Below are 21,771 nucleotides of genomic sequence, written 5' to 3'. Positions count from 1 at the left end.
GTCCTACTACTACTACGCAGTCATTGGTCCCCGCCACAGGAATGTGGAATCTACACCGCCGCCCCGGGAGCTGCCAGCGTAGACGCGGGCGCGAGGACGGGGCTGGTAGAGGTGGGGGGGCACTGTGGTAAGTTTTCTTTGACTTTACGATTACTCCGCCACGCCCAGGTCGCTCGCTGGCGACTGAGCAACCGAGCGAGGAAGGAAGGAAGGAACGAACGAATCGCTGCCGCGGCCGCCCCCGGCGCCGCCTTTCCGCTGGCGAGGCGTGAAGCCGCTTAAACAACCGGCCCGGCGCTCACCGGCCCCGCCACTAATCCCACCCGGCGCGGCGAGCCGGGAATGGTGGTGGTGGTGGGGGGGGCCTCATAATGGCCGTGTCGGAGACCCGGAGCTGGCAACGCTGAGAATCTGGGTTTTGCGCGCCAGCTCTTTGTATCTGCCCCTCTCTCTCTCTCCCTCCCTCTCTCTGCTGCTCTCTCTCTCAGGCAGTTCACAACAATGGCCATGTCGGAAACAATGAGCTGGCAAAGCTGAGATGAGCGATGCTAGATCTGGGTCTCTCTCTCTCCCCTTCTGAATGTTCAGAATGGCCCATGTCTCGAGAAGTCGGGCTGCCACCTTCCGTGCGATTTGGTTACGGTTGACCAGGTTACTCTCGGGGCATTAGTTTAATCGCAAGCGCCTCTGATGGCTGGATCCAAACCCAGGTCTCTCGACGCTGTCCGCTCAACGTCTCTAACACGGCCATTATGAATCTCCTAGCAGCAGGGCTTTGTCCCCTGGATCTCAGCCGTGCCAGCCTTGTGTCTCCGACACGGCCATTAAGAACCTGAAGACATGGAAAGAGAGAGAGAGAGACGCTCAGTTCCGGGACTCAATCTCAGGTTCTCAGCTGTGCGTCTTGAGCCACGGCCACGGCCACTGTGAACCTGAGAGCGAGGCAGCCAGGCCTCAAGACTCGACCAGTGAGATGCTCATCCGTGCGTCGGCTTCAGGTCTCCGACGCGGCCATTGCGAGCCACCCGCCGCCCTGATCACCGTCCGTGAGAAGCGTCGTGGGGGTCTCCCACACGGCTCGGGGGCTGGGGGGGGTGCTGTAAGGCGGCGGTGGTGGTGGGCGCCGTGGAGAGTTTTAACGGAAACATCTGGGCGCCTCCCCGCATTATGAACTCGTTTTATATTTTTTCCGAGGACGGGGTGGCGGCAACGATATTTATTTATTTATGTTTTTGGGTTTAATGAGCGCAAAGTGGCCACAGACGGGAAGCGTCCGGAGGCGAATGGGGGGGGGGTTAACGTACAGACGCGAGAGCGCGCGGAGGCAAAGATCCCCCGTGTAGCCTGCACGGGCTGTTGGGGCAAGTGCGGTTAGCGGAGTAGCACCCAACGGAGGCACCCACCCGGCCGTGGCTGGCGCTGCGCTACGAACCCGGCGGGCCGAGTTCGATTCCCGCTCACGGCCGACGTCGTTGGCGAATATCTGAAGAGCTCCCGGAAAGTTTCGCCGAGTCGAGTCGGCCTGCAACGAGCATCGGCACTCGGCAGGAAAAGGCGACCGGGAACGGTGCCGGCCACACCATCCGACAACATCCCGTTGCCCCTAATAGTCCCCCTGTGACTTATAAGGGGATCTTTGTGTGTCCGTGTGTGTATACATATCCGCGTGTACATGTGATGTGGGATGAATGAGCTGTATTTTTATGGAATATTTTTGTATGGGTGTGTGGGGGGGTGTTGGTTGGCGGATGGGTTGGGGTGAGGGGTGGGGGAGGGGATGTGGCAATGGGTCCACGGGGAGTCTGGGTGGACAGGACCCCTGAGTGCGTCTCTCTGTGAGTCAGGAAGCCCGTCGTAGGGTCATATGTCAACCCAGCTCCACCCGCTCGCCCCCCCCCCCCCGGTGTCAACGCCGGGGTCCCCGGTCCGTTGTTAATCAAACGCAAGAACCAGGACCTTGACAGCTCAGGGGCCGTGGCTGAACCTGGCGGTTCGTGAGCCACGGAGCCACTGGGGTGGCGGTGCCCACCAAGGGTTCTGTGTTGAATGGGACCGAAGGTTCCGTGTCAGATGGAACGAGGATTTTAGTGTGGGATGAAACCGCGGGTTCTGCATCGGATGGCACCATGGTACCGTGTGAGATGGAATGAGGGTTCTGTATCGGATCAGACCGAGGGATTCCATGTCAGATGGAACGAGGATCCCCGTTTGTAATGAGACGAGGGTTCCGTGTCGGATCGGACCGCGGTTCCGTGCCGCGTTCGGCAGGAGCTCTCTATGTATGTTGAACTTCTTATCACGATGAGCGGCCAATCGACACACCGGCGCAGACAAGAAACACGAGAGAGCGAGAGAGAGAGAGACAGACTGAGGCACTGTGTGCGTGCGCGTTGGGGGGGGGGAGGCCGTCACTGAAGGCCGCTGTCTCCAATACCCCGTGCCTAACCAGGTATGTGGGGGGGGGCCTGGGCGGTGGTGGTAGCGGCGGTGTTATTTTTGGGCAGCTGGGTTTTATTTCCCCCGGACTCCTCTCGTGATCTGGGCGTTGCGTCTGGAAGTGATGCCGGGCCCCCATCAAGCCTCCTCCTCCTACCCCCCTCGCCTCCTCCTACCCCCCTCGCCTCCTCCTACCCCCCTCGCCTCCTCCTACCCCCCTCGCCTCCTCCTACCCCCCTCGCCTCCTCCTACCCCCCTCGCCTCCTCCTACCCCCCTCGCCCCCTCTTGGCTCGGAGGTTCACACCGGCGCGAGTGAGTGGTGCCCCAGGGGTTCCGCGCCCGCCAGGCGGCCCAGCCAAGGCACACGAAATACACACAGTACACATATAGTACACACATACAGTACACACAGTACACACACGCACTACACACACACAGTACACACATAGTACACATATAGTACACACACACAGTACACACACAGTACACACACGCACTACACACACACAGTACACACATAGTACACATATAGTACACACACACAGTACACACACAGTACACACACGCACTACACACACACAGTACACACATAGTACACATATAGTACACACACACAGTACACACACAGTACACATATAGTACACATATAGTACACACACAGTACACACACAGTACACACACAGTACACACGCACTACACACAGTACACATATAGTACACACACAATACACACACACAGTACACATATAGTACACACACGTAGTACACACACACAGTACACACACGTAGTACACACACACAGTACACACACAGTACACACACAAACAGTACACACATGTAGTACACACGTAGCACACACGCAGTACACACATAGTACACACACATAGTACACACACATAGTACACACACATAGTACACACACGTAGTACACACACACAGTACACACACAGTACACACACACACAGTACACACACACTACACACACAGTACACACACAGTACACACACACGGTTCGCAAAACTAACAACATTATTGATTTCGATTTAAAGCTTTCGTGACTGCAGGGATTCATCTTCTTGGTTCTTTCGGTAAAGTCACGTAGAAGGGAAGTAATAAAATAATAAAAATAAAACATAATAAAACAATTCTCACGACGTTTATTATTATAGCGGCAAGGTGAACACCATCAGGTGTGTATAGATCTCACTGATGGCTGCCCAACACAACAAGTCGACTACTCCGTGTGGTGACAATTGTAGCCTGTTGCCGCTTTCTATTTCAAATTCCTTGCCAGAGAAGGATAATATAACGTCGTGCAATTTTCGCAACCCACAGAGAGGTGCATGTACAGATTTAGGACGTGTTCAGCCGAGTAACGATGGATGTTTACTATACGTGTGGGGAGAAAACCCAACGCTCGCGTGAGAAGGGGCAACGCTCGATCCCAGTGTTCTTCAAAAAATTTCAGAGTTGGGGCGCATTTTCGCCGGTAAGACATCAATCGGCGCGAGGAGGGCCGCCGCACCATTTCAAACCCATCGTTGGGGTTTGACAGCAGCACGATGATGATGACGGGGGTGTTTTCACAATTTGCGTTTTGCTTTGTTGTATTGTCGGGGGGGGGGGCAGCACTAAGGGCCACCAGGGGACCGTGCCACGTGGTGCCTCCTCCACTCCCACGGCTAACGAAGGGAGTTGCGCAACCATTGGGAGTGCCTCCACCCGTGCGAGATTTCACTCACCTAAAACCATGAACTATTGAGCTATTGTCTATTTTAACAGGTAAGGCCCACTGAGCCTAATAACTCTTTTTTTTTCAAAAGCCACCTGGCTATCACAAATGATAGCTCAACGAAGTGGCTTATTGTCACGTGGGAATTCAGAGCAGTGGCCAAATACACTAAAACGCGTGTTCCTAAATGCGGAGGGAAAAACCGGAGGACCCGGAGAAAAATCCACCGGACCACGGGGAGAAAGAGAGAGAACTCGCCTAACTCTGAATATACAGGAGGGTCAGGGTCGAGATCGAACCCACGACCTCCTGCACGCCAGGCGAGGGGGTTAACATCTCGCATTTGTTTAAGGAGGTGAGAAATCCATGGCATGTCCACGTGACCACGGTGAGAGAGAGACCCGCAAAGTCCGAATATACAGCAGGCGTCAGGGGCGGGATTGAACCCGCCACCTCCTGCGTACCAGGCGAGGTAGTTAACATCTCGCCACCGTGGAGTGTGACGCCACACGGCATGCTCCGTACACGCGGGGTACACACGGCTCGCACGACACACACACACCCACCCCCAGACACAAAACCTCTAAAGCCTTGAACCTCCTCACATCCTCACCCCCACGTCTAGACGCGAATGCAATTCTAATCGTGCATACCGTGCGCTTCTGTACACTAACCCCTTGGCCTCCAACTCTAACCCTGTCCTCTGCGGGTGGTGACGCATGGGTGTTAAGGTTGAGTGTTATGTAAGGGGGAGTGGGTTAGATGTCGGATGATGGTGCAGGTGGTAGAGGTGGCGGTAGCGTAGCGGTTAACGGGCCGTGCTACGAACCCGGCCACCGATTATCTGAGCCGGTCCTGGGCCTCTCCTAGGTCGACTCAGCCTCAAATGAGGACCTGGTGCCGTGTGTAAACTTCGTCACTGGGGAGACAAAGGCGGCCGGGCGTGGTGCAAGCCACCCGCCCCCTCGTGCGCCCGTTCCGGTCTTCATAGGTGCTCGCTAACAGCACTTGCCCCAACAGTTAAAAGCTATACGGGGGATCTTTATCTCTGTTTGGTAGTGTAGAGAGTGATGATGATGATGAGGGAGACTGTAAAGAATGGAGAGTGGGGGGGGGGTGTGTCTGCCGCACCTCCGATTAATAGCACTGTTGGCTACGTACGGTGCGAAAGAAGTTCAACGGTTCGACACACGTGGCATTATACATACGTGTTGTGTGGGGCAGGGAAGAACGTGGGGCAAGGTAGATGGGGGGGGGGGTCTGGAGCCTGTAGGCTTCTCACGCTTGGCAGGACCTCTGGCACACAATGGCGTGCGCGCTGTGAACAGGGCCTGGGCTTTGTGTGCGAGTGAGCACAGAGGCAAAGGAGGAGAAGGGAGGAGGTGGAGGAGGAGGAGGCGTGCTCTGAATTTACTTATGAAACGGTGACGGGAGATGAGAGAGGGCAGGGAGGGGGTGGTGGTAACGGTGGGGGTGGAGAGAAATGGTGCGGGGGGGGGGCGATGCACTTTTGTGTGTGTGTGTGAGTGGTGTGTGTGTGTATGTGGCTTGCACGTGGCCTCAAACGTGCACCTAGCCTGGCACAAGCGCTGCGGTGACGTCCGCGTCAACGAGTGTGGTGAATGACGGCGGTTGTTGTGGTGGTGGTGGAGCGGTTAGTTGCGCAGCGCCGCAAACCCATCGACCCGAGTTCGATTCCCGCCCACGGCCAACACCGGCGATGATTGTCTGAACCGGTTTTTTGGCCTCCTCCTAGGTCGACTCGGCCTCAAATGAGTACCTGGTGCGGTGTGTAGTAAACATCGCCACGAGGGAGACAAAGGCGGCCGGGCGTGGTTGTTGGTGGCCACCCACCCACTCGTGTGCCATGCCGGCCTTCATAAGTGCTACTCACTAACAGCCACTTGCCCACCACAGTCTGTTAAGGCTACACGGGGGATCTTTGTCCTTTTTCTTTCGCGTGCGGTCAGAGATGGTGAGTGAGTTCCAGAGTTGATCAGCACACACACCGGGAGGGGGGAGGAGAGTCAACGGGGGAGGGGTGAGAAGGGGGGCAAGACATGGAGGCAGAACTGAATCATCGCTGTGATTGTTAAAACAGGCGGCGGATTAATTTCAGATGGGAATGAGCTACGGAAAATAATTCGTACTCCCCCTCCCCATCATGTCGAGGGAAGTGGGGGGAGAAAATTCAGATGGTTGTGGGATGCCACGATGAAATATATCTCGGAGAGCTCAAGTCCTGTGTGCCCTGTGGCTTTTGTTGTGTTTTTATCAAGATATTCGGTACGGACTCTGACCCCCCGCACCCGACCACCATAAAGACAAAGATCCCCCGTGTAGCCTTGGCAGACTGTAGGGGCAAGTGCTGTTAGCGAGTAGCACCTATGAAGACCGGCACGGGACATGGTGGGGATGGGTGGGTGGCCAGCACCACGCCCGGCCGCCTTTGTCTGCCAAGTGGCGATGTTTACACACCGTGCCAGGTACTCATTTGAGGCTGAGTCGACCTAGGGCAGGCCCGGGAACGGTTCTTATAACCGTCACCGCCGGCGTTGGTGGCTGTGAGTGGGAATCGAACTCGGGTTGCCGGGTTCGTAGGGCGGCGCGCTAACCGCTACCCCACCGCTCCCCACACACACCTTACACACACACATCGACACACACACACAAAACGGATCACTTACACCAAACACACAACGTGAGACACACACGCGCCTTATATACCCGTGTTCAGTGGACGCGTGATTTCTGCGTCCTAAAATAAGCAAGCAGATCATTCGCCTCCTTTGCATTTTATATATCCCATCAATCACATCGCCTTCTGGCAGGGAGTGCAAAACCACGGCAGCATTGGCTCAACACAAAAAGGAAACACACTCGGGGTCGGTTGAATCAACGCCGGCGAAACTGCCCCAGTACCTGTAGGCAACGCCCCCCCCCCCTCTTACGAGTTCCGACGCTAGACTCTTGTATTTTCACGCCACAAAATCGCAACAGACTCACAGAGAGCAAGAGAGAGAGAGACCCACAGACTCGCACAGATCCAAGGCCGGTACATTGCCAAACGCATGTTTGTGGGATAAGGCCCTCTCTGTTCTACGCATGGGTCCCGGTCCTCCTAGTTCGACGGAAAAAAACCCGAAGTAGCACGAAATATTGTGGCCTTAGCGCAGGGCCGGCCCGAGGCATAAGCGAACTAAGCGGCTGCTTGGGGCCCCCTGGCCACCAGGGGGCCCCCGAATCGTTTTTTTTACAATTAAATAACTTAAACAAGTGATATAAATGAATTAATGAATGAATGAATAAATGATTCAAGACAAGAAAATTCTGTCGACAACTGCTGCTTTGTCACGGCTCACGGATGTCACGGCTCATTGACAATTCGCGTGGGCGCGGGCGCGGGCGCGGGCAGGTGCGCGCAATTGTACGTCACGATAATAAATAATAACAAAGTTGGCCAAGCAATACCATACAATGATGTCATTAGTGACTTTGCCTCCAGAAAAGCTAGGAAGGAACGATTTTGAGGTCATTGTTGTACAGTTGACATTGTTGAACCCTTGCTGTTCTTATGTTTGCTTTCATTATTTAAGTATCTTTTTTTTTGTAACATTCTATTTTTGATTAGATTAATGTTTGTCTATTTTGGTTTTATTTAAAAGATTGCACATTTAATGCACATTTGCAAATAATTTATTTAATATGTTTTTTGTGACCGTTTGTATTCAGAAGTTTTAATAAAAGAGTGAAGTATTTTAAGTGTTGTTTTTATTTTTTATTAATACATAACCTCACTGTATTCGTTTATAATATTCGCTATAACATTATAGTGTGACATTTGTGTCAATAATCTTCTAGCACAGATGAGTCTGCGTGGTGGGAGGGGGGCCCCCAAATCAAATTCTGCTTAGGGCCCCCAAGAGGCTCGGGCCGGCACTGCCTTAGCGATCTGGGAAGGGAGCTTGCGTGGACGGAGCTGCGTTATCGATTGGGTTGGTGGGAGGGGGGCTGCTATGTTGGTGCTGCGGTGGGGAGATGTCTACTACCTCGCCTGGAATACTGTAGGTCGTGGGTTCGACCCCGACCCCGCCGCCTATATATTTCGATAAAGTCACGTAGGTAAAAAAAAATGTAATTAAAATTTATAAAAGTTAAATAATTATTTTAAGTAAAATAATTCTTTTACTTTTATTAATACTTTTTTTACCTACGTGAAAACCCTAAAAATATGAATCATTGCAGTCAAGAAAGCTTCAAATCTAGAATTAATATATATTTCGAGTTTGCATGTGCCTCCATTTCTCTCCGTGATCGCGTGAATTTTTCTCCGGGTCCTCTCGTTTTTTCCCTCCACATTTAGAATCAACGTGCATTTAGAGTATTAGCCTGCACTACATTTCCACGTGATAAGCCGCTTCGTTGAGCTGTCATTTGTGACCAGGTCGCTGCTGAAAATGAGCTGTTATAGAGCTTAGTGGGCCTCACCTGTACAATAAAAAGTGTAATTCTAGATTTGAAGTTTTCGTGACTGCAAGGATTCATATTCTTAGGATTTTTCGGTAAAGTCACGTAGGTAAAAATATTAAAAATTAATAAAAAATAAAATAAAAATAAAAAATCACGACGTTTCGGAGGCAACACAAGCTTCCGTCTTCAGGTGCAACCGTCACAGCACCTATGTGACTTTACCGAAAAAACCTAAGAATATAAAAAGTGGAGTTTATAATTTTATATTTTTCTCTGGGTCCTCCAGTTTCCCCCTCCAACATTTAGAATCAATCTAGATTTTAAGTTTTCCTGACTGCAGGGATCCATACTCTTTGGTTCTTTCGGTAAAGTCACGTAAGTAGAAAAATAAAATCAATTAGATCACGACGTTTCGATTGCAACACAAGCAATAACCTCTTACCACGGCATCTCTCTCCCACTTCAGCAAAAAAAAAAAATTGCTGTGGTTGTCCCACCTGATGATGATTGCTTGTGTTGCAATCAAAACGTCGTGATTTAATTAATTTTATTTTATACCTACGTGACTTTACCGAAAGAACAAAAGACTATTTAGAATCAACGTCGCGCGTGTAAGAGCATTCGCCTGCCATGTAACATTTCCACGCGACCACAAGCCACCTCGCTGAAGCTGTCACTTGTGACCAGATCGCTTCTGCAACAACAAAAAATTAACCCGTAAAAACAAAGTTTTTCACTATAAATCCTTTATATGCGTGGCATCGGGGCGGCTAGAGTCCTCTCGTCCTCTGGCTTGAGATGGCTGCCACCTATGGGTCAGATGATTGTCTGGCAGCATTAAACAATTGGTAATGAAATATTTAAACATTTTTCCCTAAACAGTGTAAAATTTTGGAAAACATTTTTCACGAAAATGCATTGTCACGTACAACGAGTCTGTGTGCAAAATGTCAGCTCGATTGGATCACGGGAAGTGGGTTAAAAACGACCGAAAGATTTGCACGGTCCTAAGCAAGCGAGCAAGCGAACTTAATATAAAGGATTTAAAAATAAGCGCAACGCAGCCCACAGCTTGCTGGGCCTTGCCCGGCAAAAAATAAACAATCGACAATAAACAATAGCGGAGCTCATCGGCGAGCCAGAGGGAGCGGCGGATGAATGAGCCACGTTCGAGCGCGCTGCTGCTGCTACTGCTGCTACTCGGCTCGTGACAAGTCGGCCGTGAAAACCTCTCGGCTCTCTCTCGCAGCAAAGATCCCCACCACCCCACCCACCACTCAGGTGCGAGTTTTGCCCTTCGTTGTTGGGTGCGCGCCCTCTGTTTTATTGAGGACGCCTCTCCCAGGGATTCTGCCTTTTGTCCGAAGGTTTTTGTGGTCTGTGGGGTGGAGGGGGGGGGTTATTGTTTCTCACTCTCCTCTCTCTCTCCTCCTCCTCCTCACTCGCGGGAGGATGTCAATTGTGGAAGTGTCTGGTGCCGTGTCCAGACTCTCACACCTGGCGTCGACTGGACGGACAAGACGGGACTGGTTCGAGGGGCTGCGGGGGGAGGGGATGGCGAAGGGGACCATTATACTCATCACGGTGGCGAGATGTGGACTGCCTCGCCTGGTATGCAGGGGGGGGGCTCATGGGGATCAATCCTGACCCTGACGCCTGCTGCTGTATATTTGGAGTTTGCGTGTCTCTCTCTCTCCTGGTGGTCGCGCGGATTTTTGGCTCCGCTTGTTATTTTGTTTGCCCGAGCCCTGATGATGATGATGATCGTCATTGTCATCAACCACGGTCTGTTCGCACAAAGACAACTCATCAGATCTCGCCCCCCCCCCCCCCCCGGGTCTTTCTCCATCGGCACTCGTGTGCCCCTAACTTTGCGGAGTGGTGGTTGGACTCCGTGAACAAACCTGGGACCACACCCCCACCACCCTTGGCTATTTGGGTGCCCGACAACGTTTTTTACTTTTCTCTTCATTTGTTTATGCACAGTGCCACCCACTGACCCCCCCCCCCCCAAAAAAAGACTAAAACATCCCAGGCTGTGACTAAAAGTCCGTGGCCGAGACGAGAGAGAGAGGCAAGGAGGGAGGGTGGTGGGGGTTGGAGTGGCGGCGTGGGGGGGATGGTGCCGGCAATAACCACCGTGAGCTCGATTTGGCTCCGGCTTGCTGTTGTACAACCCACACCACTGACTGCCCACCGTAGTGAATGGTGGATGGCTGGTGTAAAGAGGGGGGCAGGGGGGGGGGGCGGTGGGGGCAGGGGGGGTGGGAGGGGGGTGGGAGGGGGGGGGCAGTCGTCGTTGAATGGCGAAGAATCGGAACGAAAGGCGAAGTGTGAACCGAGACGCGACCGCACGGGGGAAATTCAATTCCCCCTTTCGGCTCGATTCGACATCCTTCGTCCAGCGGTGGCTCGTAGGCCCCCCCATTCAGATTCGGGGCTTTTGTGTGCGTGTGTGTGTGTGTCTCGTCTGTGTGTGTGTGTGTCGTCTTTGTGTGTGTGTGTGTCTCGTCTTTGTGTGCGTGTGCGTGTCTCGTCTCTGTGTGTGTGTCTCTCGTCTCTGTGTGCGTGTGTGTGTCGTCTTTGTGTGTGTGTGTCGTCTCTGTGTGTGTGTGTGTCGTCTTTGTGTGTGTGTGTCTCGTCTCTGTGTGTGTGTCTCGTCTGTGTGTGTGTCTCGTCTTTGTGTGCGTGTGCGTGTCTCGTCTCTGTGTGTGTGTGTGTCGTCTCTGTGTGCGTGTGTGTGTCGTCTTTGTGTGTGTGTGTCGTCTCTGCGTGTGTGTCTCTCGTCTGTGTGTGTGTGTGTGTCTCGTCTGTGTGTGTGTATCTCGTCTCTGTGTGTGTGTGTGTCGTCTTTGTGTGTGTGTGTCGTCTCTGTGTGTGTGTCTCTCGTCTGTGTGTGTGTCTCGTCTGTGTGTGTGTCTCTCGTCTTTGTGTGTGTGTGTATCTCGTCTCTGTGTGCGTGTGTGTGTGTCGTCTTTGCGTGCGTGTGTGTGTGTCGTCTCTGTGTGTGTGGCGTTGTGCTGTTTCTCGAGGAAGATGTTAAGGAGGCGATTGCGCAGAACGTTCCGAGCGGGTTGTGGACGGAGAGAGCGAGAGAATGATTCAGAGGCAGGCTGGGAGCCGAGCACTGAGCGATGGGGGGGGGGGAAGGCAATGAGAGCCGGTGCAATAGAAACAATTGCCCAAGTTCTGGGGTCCTATATTTGAGGATTTTTTGACAATCTGGTTGCGTGGCAATGTGGCCCCCCCCCCTCGTTCGCTGAATGTTGGCGAGAGTTTTTGTTTGGGGATTTGGTTTAGGGGTTCGACTTTGTCTGGTGAGGAGGGGTTAAGGTTGGGGTTTGGTCAAGGTTAGAGCCGGTGGGGGGGGGGGTTGGTCAGACCTTTGGGGTTTGATGAGAGTTATGAGCTATAGCGTCTGCATTTGATTTAATTGAGGGCGAGTGTTAGGATTGGGGTTTGTGTAGCTTTTGTGGTTCTTGTTAGGGTTTGCGTTTGGGTAGGATTGTTGCTAGTTTTGATTGGTTAGGATTTGGGTGGGTTTTGGAATTTGGATTTGGTTAGGGTTTGGTTTGAATTAAGGGATCACGGCAAGGATTTGCGTTTTGATGCGGTGAGCATTTGAGTTTGGTTACCATTAGGGTTTGGATAGGATTAGGATTTGGGTTTGGCTGGGGTTATGTTTTGGGTTTGGTTCGCGTTAGGATTTGATTAGGGTCAGGATGTGGGTTTGGATATACAGTAGTTAGGAATTGGGTTCGTTCAGGGTTATGGTTTGGTTAAGTTTTAGGATTCAGGATGTTAGGTTTTTTTGGTGAGAGGTTTATAATTATGTAGTTACTAAGGTTCGTGTTTGGTGACGATTCGAACGTGATGAGTGTGTTGGTTGGGGTGGGAGTATCGAGGGGTGTTCTGTGTGTGTGTGTTGCGTGTGTTGTGTGTGTGTTGTGTGTGTGTTGCGTGTGTGTTGTGTGTGTGTTGCGTGTGTGTTGCGTGTGTGTTGTGTGCTGCGTGTGTGTGTTGCGTGTGTTGTGTGTGTGTTGTGTGTGTTGCGTGTGTGTTGTGTGTGTGTTGCGTGTGTGTTGCGTGTGTGTTGTGTGTGTGTTGCGTGTGTGTTGTGTGTGTGTTGTTTGTGTGTTAGAGTTGTCTGCGTTTGTGTTGTGTGTGAATGTGTGTTTTGTGTGTGTGTGTGTTCTGTGTGTGTGTATTCTGTGTGAGTGTTCTGTTTGTGTGATCTGTGTGTGAGAGTCGTGTGTGTGTGTTCGGTGAGTTTTGTGTGTGTGTACGCTGTGTGTGTTCTATGTTTGAGAGTTTTCTGTTTGTATGAATGTGTGTGTGTTGTGTGAATGTGTGCGTGTTTTGTGTTCTGTGTGTGAGTGTTTGTGTGTGTGTGTTCTGTGTGTGTTGTATGTGTGTTAGTGTTCTGTGTGTGTTCTGGTGTTCTGTGTGTGTGTGAGTGTTGTGTTAGTGTTGTTTTCAAGTTCTGTGTGAGTATTCCGTGTGAGTCTTCTTTCTGTGGCATTTTGTCTGGGGTCGGGGCGGTGGTGGGGTCGGTTTTTGTTTGCAGGAGGAAGGCTCCGGGTGGGGGGGTGAGCAGGGGGGGTGAGCAGTGACAGGGGGGTGAGCAGGGGGGTGAGCGGGGGGGGTGAGCGGGGGGGTGAGCGGGGGGGTGAGCGGGGGGGTGAGCGGGGGGGTGAGCGGGGGGGGTGAGCGGGGGGGGTGAGCAGGGGGGTGAGCGAGGCAGAAAGGAAGTCGCAGCAGCGGCACAGGAACTCGCGGACGGATCTCCACTCGCCCTTTAATCAAGGCCAGCGCGCGCACGTGTCAACGTGTGTGTGTGTGCGAGTCCACGTGTGTGCGTGTGCGCGTGTGTGTGTGCGTGTGTGTGTGCGTGTGTGTGCGTGTGTGTGCGTGACCACGTGTGTGTGTGTGTGCGTGTCCACGTGTGTCTGCGTGTCCACGTGTGTGTGTGCGTGTGTGCGTGTGTGTGCGTGTCTACGTGTGTGTGTGCGTGTCCACGTGTGTGTGTGTGTGCGAGTCCACGTGTGTGTGTGCGTGTGTGCGTGACCACGTGTGTGTGTGTGTGCGTGTCCACGTGTGTCTGCGTGTCCACGTGTGTGTGTGCGTGTGTGCGTGTGTGTGCGTGTCCACGTGTGTGTGTGCGTGTGTGCGTGACCACGTGTGTGTGTGTGTGCGTGTCCACGTGTGTCTGCGTGTCCACGTGTGTGTGTGCGTGTGTGCGTGTGTGTGCGTGTCCACGTGTGTGTGTGTGCGTGTCCACGTGTGTGTGTGTGTGCGAGTCCACGTGTGTGTGTGCGTGTGTGCGTGTCCACGCGTGTGTGTGTGCGTGTTCACGTGTGCGTGTCCACGTGTGTGTGTACACTCCTGTGTGTGCGTACGTGTGTGTGTGTGCGTAAAAGGTGCTCGCTAACAGCACTTGCCCCAAAAGACCGTTAACGCTATACGGAGGTGGGGGGGGCGATCTTTGTCTGTGTGTGTGTACGTAACGCGCGTGTTTGTTTGTCTTTGTCGATCTTCGTCGTGCTGGCACCTGGCACGTGCGCGCGCGTGCGGCGGGGAGCGCAACGCCGCGCTACGTACACCCGGAGACCCCCCCAACCCGAGTTCGATTCCCGCTCACGGCCACGAAACAACCGGTGACGGATTACACTTTGTCAACAACAAAAAAACATTTTTTTCTGGCCTGGACTTTTGCAGCTGTTCTAGACTAATGTCAGGGTGCTGATTCCAAATCTGATCTCAGATTTGCTCCATCACGTCTCATTTTTATGCTATAGGCATACCCCCATTTTCATTGATTTTACCCGAAATTAACTTATGATTGCAAGTTGTTGCGAGTCGGTGACTGCTTTAGTGTTAAAATATGGTGCTGTATTTTTAGGATAGTGCGTTTATAATATTATTTTATGTAGATATCCACATTTATTTATTATTTTTCTTCTGCAGTTTTTATTGAAAATGCAATATTTGATATCTCAAAAACCTGATGTGATAGACAAAAACTGATGCCAGATTTGGAATCGTTGGAATACCATATGCCAGAAAAAGTGTGTTGACCAGTGTTGTCTGCACCGGTGTTGGGCCTTGCCGAGTGTAGACCTGGTGCGGTGTGGAGCGAACATCGCCACTGGGGAGACAAAGGCGGCCGGGCGTGGTGCTTGTCCCCCCCCCCACCCCACCATCCTCGTGCGCAACCGTGCCAGCCTCCCAGGGCTTGCTACTCGCTCGCAAGCACTTGCCCGAAAACAAAGGCGTCTCCCGAGGCTACACGGGGGACCTTTGTCTTTGTAGTTCGTTCCCCGTGAACCCGCCACCCCAACTCGGCCGTCGTCGTCCCGGTACGGGCAGCTGACGAGGATTAACCACCCGGGTCCGTAGAGGAGGTGATGGGATGATGATGATGATGGGGATGAGGAGGAGGAGGAGGTTCAGGGGGCTGGTTGTGGTTGTTGGTGGGGACCGCTGGGGGGGGGGGGGGGACGAGTGGGGGGGACGAGTTACGTTCCGGCTGGTTAAGTGGCTCGGACCATCTGCCTGCCATCCCTTCCCCTCTCGTTCATCACAAAAGACATTCCAACAAAACGCAGCTTAAACCAGCAGCCTCCTCTCACTTCCTCTGCCCCCCCCCCAGCACCACATCCACCCACCCACCCACCATCCTCCTCCTCCTCCCAGCCACAACATCAACACATCGCCACCACAAGCCCCTGCCTCGCCACGTTCACACTGAGATGCCAACACAGCACGGCGACGTTAAGGTCGCACTCATTACGCCACGTAACGTGCTCGCCACAAGCGAACCACAAAGCGTCGCTGATCTCGTCAAGGGGCATAAACCATCATCGCGCCAACTCCGCTCATCCTCGCAGCAGCAGCAGCAGCATCAGTAGCAGCAGCATCAGTAGCAGCAGCAGCATCAGCAGCATCAGCAGCAGCAGCATCAGTAGCAGCAGCATCATTAGCATCAGTAGCATCAGTAGCAGCAGCATCAGTCGCAGCAGTATCAGTAGCAGCAGCATCAGTAGCATCAGTAGCAGCAGCAGCAGCAGCTTCAGTAGCAGCAGCATCAGTAGCATCAGTAGCAGCATCAGCAGCAGCATCAGCAGCAGCATCAGCAGCATCAGCATCAGCAGCATCAGTATCAGTAGCAGCAGCATCAGTATCAGTAGCAGCAGCATCAGCAGCAGCAGCAGCGGCGGCGGCTTTTGGCGCTTCCAGACATGCATCGGCGGCCGTCTGGAACGCTCTTCCTTCCGATATTAGGAAGCCACTGGAGCTATGCACTTTTAAATCATCATCTAGATTCAAAACGCATTTTCTTTAGAACTTCTTATTGCGCTTAGTTTGTTGTCCTTCCCCCGCACCTACGATTAGCACATACGGTGCGAAAGAAGTTCAACATACTGCACTATACACTACACACTACGCTATACACTCCACTATACATTACAAAACACTTCACTATACACGACACTACTATACACTATACTCAATTGAAAACTCGTGTTTAAAATTGCATACATACTTCACCCATACACTACACTATACACTACATTTCACTATACACTACACTGCTCAAGTTAAACGTACATGCATACACTCAGACGACAACACAGCAGCAGCATTAAACGAGCGAATGGACCGCAAAAATTACTGAATGTTGCAACCGGTCAAGAGAATAAGGAAGGGCCGTTCGGCCGGCTGATTGGGGTGTGTAGAAACGAGTCCGTAACCCGTCCAAGAGTTGCGAAGCAATGACACTGTCAGATTTCATAAAGTTTTAAATTGCTTCATGGGTTTTTTTTTCTCTCTCTCTCTTCTGTTATAATTCTTTAAAGAAATAAAAAAAACATCGTCTTTTCGTAAGTATTCTTGAAGACAATGAAAAGGCCACCAGAGAGCCACCCCTGACCGACCCAATGGTACATTGGAGTATGAAAGAAAAATATTATTTGAGATTTCAAAAATGTTCCACAAACAGAAAGAATAAAGTCTATAGAACTGTAGTGATAGGTTTTTACCCTTTCAACTGGTACAAAAACTGACACCTTTATACAAGGCATCATGTTTGCAATAACCACAACACAAGCAGTCAAAATGCAAACAAAAATAAACAACTCTGATAACGTATGCACTGTCCTTGAAGTTGATTGGTCCACACCAGAGACAGCTTTTCTTAGAGCCTATTCTCACATGGTGTTGGACCAGATGACGCCAGGAGGCGTAAAACTCAAAAACAGCGCACTGTCAGAGTTCACTATTACGAAGGCACTGGAGCCATGCACTTTTAAATCATCTAGATAGAAAACTTATTCTTTAGAACTGCTTTTTGTGTTAAGTTTATTGTCCTTCCCCACCCGCACCTCCGAGCAGCACGGTTGGCTACGTACGGTGCGAAAGAAGTTCCACATATCGTACATACGTCGGCAAAAAGAGTTGCTTCAAAAATCTAAATATACTTTTGAGTTGCATGCGGTCTGGCAGAATATTGTGTACACTTATTTATTTTAGTTTCATCAAATAACGGATCTCTACGGTGACGCCGTATTCTCCAGATCAGAAGTGGCATTCCTCCCCCCCCCCCCCCGTGTTAAAACATCCCCACGATAAAGAATGAGAATCCGTATTCAGACTGGAGGTATCCGATGAAGCTCTTTTTCACAGACGTTTCAGCACGAGGGGGAGGGGGCTCAAGCAGGTTGGAAGTGGGCAACGGGCAGGGCACGTCAGTGGCCGGGAACGGACAATGTCCAAAGATGACGGTGACGGAGTGGCAGACCAGAGGTCGCAACCGGGTACCTGATACCAGGTTGGGTACGGGTACCCGTTTGCGACCCTGGTGCGGCCGGGTACGGGTACGGGTAGGCCGTGAGTCACTGGTGAGTCACCGTTTGTCACTCATTTCCCAACGTCTTGTCTCTTCTCACAATTCAAGTTCCTAGAATCAACCCACCCGCGCCTGCAACATGGCTTCATCCAAGAGGTCGCAATCAGGTACCCGATACCCGTACCCTACCCGTACCCGGCCGGGTACGGGTAGGGTACGGGTACGGCCGGGTACGGGTACCCGTTTGCGACCCTGGTGCGGCCGGGTACGGGTACGGGTAAGGAATCAAAACCCGTTTGCGACCTCTGTGGCAGACGCATCACGAGAGACCGCGCGTCCACCCGGCAGGGCGGGGCGACGGAATCTGTTCGCGTGCGGCGTGTGCGGCATTCCGGCGTCACAGCATCGTGAGAGGAGGTGGCGGCATCTTTGGGGGGGGGGGGGGTTGGCCTTTATCCGGCCAACAGCACTTGCCGCGACAGTCTGTGAAGGCTATACAGGGGATCTTTGACTTTTGTACGCGAGTGTGGGGAGCGGTAGCGTAGCGGTTAGCGCGCTGCGCTACGAACTCGGCTTGGGCCTCCCCTAGGTCGACTCAGCCTGAAATGAGTACCTGGTGCGGTGTGTAAACATCGCCACTGGGGAGACAAAGGCGGTCGGGCGTGGTGCTGGCCACCGACCCCATCGTGTGCCGCGCCGGCCTTCATAGGCGCTCCCTAACAGCACCTGCCCAAACAGTCTGTTGAGGCTAGACGGGGGATATTTGTCTTTGCTCGTTCGTGTGACCAGATTCGGATGGCGCGATTGACACTGGGTACAAACTTTGCGGTTGCGGCTCGCTCTCTCCGGAGCGTCTTGCGATGCGGAGAAACATGGGAGATGTTTGCGGCTCATGGAAATTGTGCGGAAGGAGACCCATGATGCTTTGCAAGGAGCCAAGTCACGTGAGTATTTCAGCTGACCACGAAGGGCCCTTTCGCAGGAGACCAGCACAGCAAGCAGGAAGCAGACCCGCGCGTGCAGATTTGAGTGTCAACCCCATCAAACGCATGGGGTTTCTCCAGGCACTCGGGTTTCCTCTGACGAGCCAGAAAAGTTCAAAGGGTACAGTCCAAATATCCCCAACGGGCCGCACGCCACAGGGGAAGGCCCTTCTCCAGTAGTGGGCTGATCAAAGTAAGGCCCGTAAGTGTACCCCCCCCACCCCCCCCCTAACGTTTTGCACAAACGTATTATTTTCTGAGTTGCTAGAATTATCTCCTGAGTTGATATTTTTCCTGAACTGCTAGAATTGTTTTCGGAGTTGCTAGAATTCCTATCTGATTCGGATTATTTTTGTGAGTTGCTAGAATTTTTTTCTGCGTTGCTGGAGTTCTTATCTGATTTGAATTCTTTTCTGAATTGCAAGAATTTTTTTCTGCGTTGCTAGAATTATTTTCGAAGTTGAATTCTTTTCAGAGTTACTGGAATGGTTATCAGATTTGAATTCTTTTCTGAGTTGCTAGAAGTATTTTCTGAGTTGCTAGAATTGTTATCTGAGTTGAAATCTTGTTTTGAGTTGCTTGAGTTTTTGAATGATGTTCTCTGTTTTGCTTGTGTGATGATGATTTTACCTTTTCTGTGAAGATGATGATGATACAATGATGACGGGCATGATGATGATACAATGTTGATGATTGACAATGACACAATGGTGGTGGTGATGATTTGATTGTGGTTTCATAATTAATAATGGTGTTGATAATATAATTATGATAGATTTTGATTTGATTATTGACGACGGGGATGATACAATTACAACATCGATTACGATGGATGGTGATGGGCTCAGCTGATCCACTTATAAATAAACCTTGTGATCTTTTGACCTGATGGGTTCTCCGAGACAAAACCAAAGTCCATTCGAGTTGTCTTGACAACAAAATATATATTCGAGCAAAAGCTAAAAAGTGCAAGAAAAATCACGGGAGGTGTACGCTCGATCCAGAGATGGTAAAAAAACTGAACACGTGGGGATCTGAGAACACACGCAAGGGAGACATCCGTGTGGTCGCGTGGATTTTTCTCTTGGCCCTCCGGGTTTTCCCCTCCACATTTACAGACACGCGTTTAGGGCATTTGTTTGCTATCAATGTCCACGTGATGATAAGCCAATTCGTTGAGCTATCAATTGTGGCCACGTCGCTTCTGAACAAAATAGCTACATAGCTCGGTGTGGGTCTTGCCTGGTAAAATACTAAAATAAGTTTAGTTTAGGGTTATCATCTTCTTGGTTCTTTCGGTAAAGTCACGTAGAAGGGAAATAATAAAACGGCTGCTTGCGTTGTAGCCGAAACGTCGTGAGAATTATTTTATTATGTTTTATTTTTATTATTTTATTATTTCCCTTCTACGTGACTTTACCGAAAGAACCAAGAAGATGAATCCCTGCAGTCACGAAAGCTTTAAATCGAAATTTAGGCTTATCATGTTGACCGTTTCAGAAATGTGTGTCTGGGCAGGTCCACGTCATCACCAGAAGGTGTGGTGGTCGATGGTCGACATTTTTAGCGTCAAAGTGGCACAGAATGGCAGCCGAAAGGAGGGGACACATCTGAGAATACGACCGCTGCGTGGATGCAATCCAGCCCGCTCGTGCACGCATCGTCGCAGGACAAACGAGGATGACGATGGCGCGGTGACGGCCTCCATCGGGGCAGCGGCATAGAACGTGGCTCAGCGATGAACGAGAGGGGTCCGCATTTGCGAGGCGAACCCACGGTTCAGCCAAGGCCATCCGTCACCCAGGGCTTCCCTCCCTCCCTCCCCCGTCTCCACCCTCACCCCCACCCAGCACTAACAGGGTGTGACGCCCATCACTCACAGGGACTTTTAACATGACAGGGAGACACGTGTGCTGCACCCCTCCCATCACCGCCCGCCCCCACCCCGTGCCTCTCCCCCTCCTCCTACCGACGATCAGAGATCCCACGAGGCTAAGCAGTGCCGAACCTGGCGAGAGGTCACGTGGGAGACCGCCGTAGAACTACCCAGAGGCGTCGCTGCCGCGGTGACGTGCCCGTAGATTATTGAATCCCATCCGTTGCGGAGCTTTGAGCGTTTCTCTCTCCGGCGTTTCAGACGCGTAATGAATCCGCTCGCGAATAACGGAATCGGGGGGGGGGGGGGGGGCGATCATCCGCGGAGTGGCGGGCACCCCCCTCCCCGTAAACAAGCGGCGCCTTGAGGTTCGGCGCGGCTCCCCTCCCGTACAGACAAGAACACAAGCGAGTTTGTGTCTCTTGCGGATTGGGAACGAGCGGAACGAGCGGAATGCAAAAATGAATGCGTCAATTCAGCTGTAAACGTCTCGTGTGCCCCTCCCCCCCCACCAACACCAACACCACCACCACCACCCGCCACATCGACCAATTTAGGAGTGCTCGTTATATTTCGAAAGGGCCGTCGTGTCAACGAGGGAGACGGAGGGGAGTCTCCCCGCAACACAAACGGGCTGTTTCTGTCGGAGCACATCGCGACTGTGGGAGCGAGACACCACGGAGTGTGCTCCGACAACATTGTGACCGAATTCTCTGGAATGTAAGACGCATCCCAAGCCAATCCTTGTATGCAAATCTGATCACACAAAGACAATGACCCCCCCCCCTCCCCCGTGAGAAGCACCTGTGAAGACCGGCATGGCCCACGAGTGGTGGGTGGCCAGCACCACGCCCAGTGGCGATGTTTAAAGACCGTACCCAGGTACTCATTTGAGGCTGAGTCTAACTAGGGGAGGCCCACGACCGGTTCAGATAATCGTCACCGGTTTTGGTGGCCATGAACAGGAATCGAACCCAGGTCGCCAGGTTCGTAGCGTAGCGTGCTAATCGTTATGCCACCGCTCCCCACACACTAAGACGCGAACACGCACGTACACACTGGAATATACGACGAGCCCAACTTTTGTTTGAGATTTCAAATGGTAGTAATAATGCTGCTGCTGCAGTAATAATAATCATTTGGAAATGTGAAGATGAGCCACAATGCGATTGTGGCCATGCAAGCCACACTCTGGATCACAGAGTAGACCAGCGCGCTCCTTCAACGGAGGAACAGCAACACGACACGAACTCTCTCTCTCTCGGTCTTCTTGGTTCTTTCGGTAAAGTCACGTAGAATGGAAATAATAAAATTATAAACATAAAACATAATTAAATAAATACGAATTATTTTATTATGTTTTATTTTTATTATTTCCATTCTACGTGAGAATTATTTTATAATGTTTTATTTTTATTATTTTAAT

This window comes from Lampetra planeri, chromosome 5 (genome assembly GCF_965212315.1).
Source record: "Lampetra planeri chromosome 5, kcLamPlan1.2.h2, whole genome shotgun sequence".
Taxonomy (NCBI): domain Eukaryota; kingdom Metazoa; phylum Chordata; class Hyperoartia; order Petromyzontiformes; family Petromyzontidae; genus Lampetra; species Lampetra planeri.
The sequence above is the reverse complement of the archived record's forward strand: the minus strand, read 5'-3'. Positions refer to the sequence as shown.